Genomic DNA, 5,197 nt, shown 5'->3' on the forward strand with positions numbered 1-5,197 from the left:
ACGGGAAGAGAAAGCTCTTTCTTGGATGCGTTTCAGCGTATGTTCGTCATAGAGCCTGGGGTTCGTGGCGTAGTAACGGGGAGGGATGGGGGGCCGTGGGTCCCGGGCATCAGGTGCCAGTTGGGGGAGGGGGGTCATATATGTCTGAAGACCCCCTCTTTCCGCTAGCTTGACTGGGCGTAACTCGTAAAGAATGCTCCAGTCACCAGCAGCCCGAGCTAGTGTACGCGATGTACCAGATGTGTAGTGTCGGCTGCAGCTTCATCGGCATCCTACTTAATAACTGCACGAAAGCGCGGGCTAAAAAAATTAGATCGCCAAGTGGTCACTAAACTACGTGCCTTAGCGGAACGTATCATGAATAAAGGGAAAATGAGACATCCACCCGTTCGTAGCAATTGCTACAAAGGAAACCCATACGGGTTCCTCGAAAGAAAAGCCTCATAGTTGAAGAAAAACTCGTCCTAGTCCGGGACTCGAACCCGGGACCACCGCCTTTCCGGGGCAGCCGCTCTACCATCTGAGCTAACCAGGCGGCTAGCAGATGGCAGAGCGAAGTCGAATTTGTCGACAACACGAAGCAAAGGCAAGAGTTTGACGCAGTAGTTCTGCGGAAACCCGCAAGGTGGAGAGAAGTAGGTAATAAAAGGAAAATCAGACATCCACCCGTTCGTAGCAAGTGCTACAAAGGAAACCCATACGGGTTCCTCGAAAGAAAAGCCTCATAGTTGAAGAAAAACTCGTCCTGGTCCGGGACTCGAACCCGGGACCACCGCCTTTCCGGGGCAGCCGCTCTACCATCTGAGCTAACCAGGCGGCTAGCAGGAACGTATCACCAGGAACCAGGCTAGCAGGAACGTATCACCAGGAACCAGGAACGTATCATGTGCAGTGCGCTCGTGTGGAGGGGTCATGTCCCACGATGATTTGTATGTCGTCAGTATACATACGGTATTCCATTATCAGTTTTTTATCGTTTGTATTATTTTGGTGTCAGTTTCAGGGTGTTGCATAAAAACACTGTCTCCTAGTTCTGGCTAAGCATCTGTTTACCATTTTGTTGTTGTTGTTTGACTTCATGGCACAAATACAATGGCTTGTTTTGTCTGCACGGAATTTTACAAAAAGATTAATTTTGTGAGGAGATTTCCCAATATTCCGTCAGGTTACGCGTCTTTGTGACCACTAGGAACTCGGTATCGTGCAAAATATGGCAGATAATTAGGGTCTCTTAAATAACTGCTTAATGAGCAATGATAGAGGAAAAACTGCAATTCGGGAATTGAGGACCCAAACTTATATTACTAACTCAACGAAACCTTCTTCGCTAAAGAAAATCGTCTTGGGTATGAGAGCCTGCAGTACCTTGGCACTGTGGGAGGCCCAGTATGGCAGTACCAACAGAAATATGAAATAGTGCACCAGTCACGTTGATCTCTCTATCCTCGCCATTGCGAGTGCAGACCAACAGTAGCGCAAGTAGAGCTGGGCACGGGCCGCAATTCTGAGCCCGCGTCCGGCCCGGGCCCTATACTACCAGAGGCGGCCCGGTCCGGCCCGACGCTAAAGAAGCCCGAGTTCGCCCGGCCCAGGACGGCTCGGCCTTAGGCCGGGTTAAGGCCCGGCCCGGGCCCGGGCCGACCTGCAATAAGGCGACGCCGACACAAGAAGAAACAGTTTATTTAAATGACCTTATAATGTTGAACTCTTGCATTCCATATGACAAAATTGTGAATATATACAGACGCAGCGCGCGCACAGAATTGTTATTCCAAGCTATTGTGCGAAAACAACAAGTTGTCCATTGATGAAGGGTTAAGGCAAGTGCGGCGCTCCTGCATTATGAATTCGGCAGCGCTGAAGTTTCGTTCACTGCTTGAACTGGTGGCCGGAATGGCTAATAGCCTCTTAGCAAGAAGAGCAAGTTTTGGGTACGTGGCTTCCTTGGCCCGGGCCCGGCGTGGCAGCCTGGCCCGGGCCCGGCTCAAGCCCGAGTAAGAATCTCCAAATGGCCCGAGCCCATCCCGTGGGCCGTGCCGGGTCCGGGCTTTCGGGCCGGCCCAAGCCTGTGCACAGCTCTAAGCGCAAGCTTTCGCTTCGACAGGCTTCATCAAGGCCTTCTTTTTTTTTTTTTGCATCGTGATGTCAGGAATCAACGCGAAGCGTGCTCTATTCCGTTCCGAACCTTGTGGCTGTACCGCAGCTCGGACAATTACGTTTGTCAGTAGCAGCAAATAAAGGAAGGCTTTATGGATCAGAATGAAGAGAACTCATAATTGCCATAGCATTGGCGCCCATGCAGCAGGGAAGCATGTGTGTGTGTGTGAAAACAATTATTATAATGAGGTCCGGGGGCTCGACTTCTTAAGTCAAGGCGGGCCGCTCCCACGTTGGCACTGTCAGGCCAAGCCTTTCAGCGACATCATGGGCCCTCCGGACGGCCCTTAGTTGGTCCTGAAACAATGGGCTGTGAATCCTTTTCTCCCACTGTGTCCGTTCTTCAACGAGGTTGGGGGGAGTCGCGGGACACACCGCCAGCATATGTCTGATTCCAACGATGTCATTACAATCGTTGCAGTCCATCTTAATCTCCCTCTCTGGATATATCTTATTAATGGTGTACGGTGTGGGGTATGTACCTGTTTGCAATAAGCGCAGTGAGACTGCCTGAGCCCTGTTCAGTTTTATGTGGCGTTTTCTGATAGGGTGGTGAGATCAGCGTCACTGACACGCTATTTAATTGCCGTTTGGGTTTAGGGCTGCCCACAGCAAAAATACTGCGCGACGCAGTACCTCCGACGATTTTTGTGAACTTGTTCGCCAAAGATGACTGTCAGGCTTCAATTTCGCAAATGCGATATTGCCTCTAAAATCGCTAATTAAAACTTTATTAAAATATATTTGTTACTGTGAGCCATATTCTCCAGGATGCCGCATCTGTATTGGCTGCCGAGCTTTACAGTCTGACAGCAGATGTGCAAATGCGCTTGTCACAAGTTATCAGTGCAGCACCTTATGTTATTTGGTGCATAAAATAAAACAGCGTGTATAGCTGCTACATTCGCGATGACTGGGAACGAAAGCGAATGGGGAAAGGGTCATGCGCGGTATCCAAGGTGGCTGTGATGGTGCTGAAACATCACCCCCCCCCCCCCCTCCGCGGAAATTTTCGATATAGTCACTTTCCTGACTAAACCCGGGAGGGAAGGGGGGGGAGAGGAGGGAGACAGAAGACCTATGGGCCCCGGGTGCCAGGCAACCTAGCTACGCCACTACCTGGGCGTGATGAATCGCCTTAACACAGCGTCACTGAAACTTCTGCTGCAGAACAAGCACATCGTTTCTCAGAATCGCCTGCTCACCATGGGCCCTCTCATGGTCCCATGCGCTTTCACCACGGCATGTCTGGCGATTTCGTAGACGTTCTCCGGTAAGCTACACACCACAAGTCCCAGCGTATAGTTTCTGATTCGCTAACTCTAATACGTCAAAATTCCACGTTTAGGCGCTGTAAAGCTAGCGCAGAGCCCACAGCAGCATGTTTTATATGCTGATGGAGTGTCGCCGTCATTCTGGCCATCGTGCCGTCATTATTGTTGCCGTTGTCGATGATCGTCGACTTTGTGCCGTCGCCATCAATGTTGTCGTTATTGCTGCCGTGATGTCCTCATCGTCGTCTTGACGCCGTCGTGGCACAGCACCCCAAAAACACGCAAAATACAAAACACGCAAGACACAAAGTACAATACACACAACTACAAAACAAAAAAAAGAAAGAAGAAAGCACCGATGGGGCCCTTCGGTGCTTTCTTCTTTCTTTCCTTCTTCTTTCGCTCGTGTCGTGTCTAATTTTACCTTGTCTCTCTTTGTGCTGTAAATCAGGAATCTGTTTCCAACTCACCCAGTACTCCGTTCTTATTAGTGCAAGCATATGAAAACCCTGCAGCTTCATACCCTGCCGTGACCACAGCACAGCATTGATATTTCAGCAGGTGTAATATAAAGAGCTTTTTCGTGCAATTGTGGGCTCCCTCATTATCCGCTGCCACAGCTATGTAAGCCAATTCTGGTTGGTGTGGCGTGGACAACATGTCAATAACAATGGAAAGGGCGGGCTTATAACAAAAGTGAAATATAATCACCTTGTTAAAATCGACCCTTCAACCATACTTGAGCAGGTGCTCTTTAGCGTGGGCCAGCTATAGCAAAACATGCGATAGTGACTGAAGAATGCCCCGGAGAATATGTTACCATGGAGAATAGTCAGAGTATATCCTAAACTTCTTTGGTTCAGAATTGTGTGTAGGTATAACAAGAAACGTAACAGAAATGGTAACGTACTGCCCGCCGAAGAACTGAGGTTTGCGGCAAAATAAAATTATATCAATAATTCTTTTTGGGCGAGCTGGTTAATCTTGGAACATATGGGTAACAGCGCAAACAAACGACCACAAGAAGGAAGACACGCACACACAAGCGCTTGAAAACATAAGTGAAGAAAGCCTAGAATTCACGCGTTTACGTTGCAGAAATCTGCTTATCCTACCTCGCCCCCTCCCTCCCCCCCCCAAAAAAAAATATATAGCAAATAACATGGGCTCGCTTTTAAATTAAAATTGCGATTGCTCCCAATTATTCCTTTGTTTTCTGTTGATGTATGCACTTCAGAAAAACCGAGTTTGTTATTAATTCAAGTAATCCCAATCGGGAACCACAAGCTATTCTTTATTTATTCATTGTAGTCTTTTTTGAGAAATCGGAACGTTTCAAAGCGAGACACTGGATGCGAATTCGAACATTATAATTTATAAACAAACAAAAGAGTGGGGGAAAAAATGATGGGAGAAAGAGGGAAATGTTAAAGGTCATTTTGTCGCAGGCAAAACATCAGACCCGGAGACGCAAGTGCGTGTGCCCAAGCAAAACCCATCTCGCCTCCCTGAAGCGATGTGGCCGGCGATAGGCAAGTGCTTATTTGGTCACCGTATCTCTTGGCGGCGCAAATTGGCACCGACGACCGTGTAGCACAGTGAGCGCGGCGAGCAGAGTCGCCGTGCAGTGCGCATAAATAATGCGGCTTCTCTACCATTAACTATAGATAACAGTGTTAGCCGGGAAGGTTGTAATTATACACGAGAAGCAGTGCGTTGCTCGGCGAATCTGCCATTGTTTATCTTTTTTTTTTCTTTTTTTCCAT

At 48.5% G+C, this 5,197-nt stretch overlaps 1 non-coding gene across 1 annotated transcript; it reads right to left on the minus strand.

Annotated features, from left to right (window-relative positions):
- Positions 1-741: 741 nt before the first annotated feature.
- TRNAS-GGA (transfer RNA serine (anticodon GGA)) lies at positions 742-816 on the minus strand. The gene has a single exon. It is a non-coding gene; the product is annotated as a tRNA-Ser (tRNA).
- Between the last annotated feature and the right edge of the window lie 4,381 nt (positions 817-5,197).

Source organism: Dermacentor variabilis, chromosome 2 (assembly GCF_050947875.1).
Source record: "Dermacentor variabilis isolate Ectoservices chromosome 2, ASM5094787v1, whole genome shotgun sequence".
NCBI lineage: Eukaryota > Metazoa > Arthropoda > Arachnida > Ixodida > Ixodidae > Dermacentor > Dermacentor variabilis.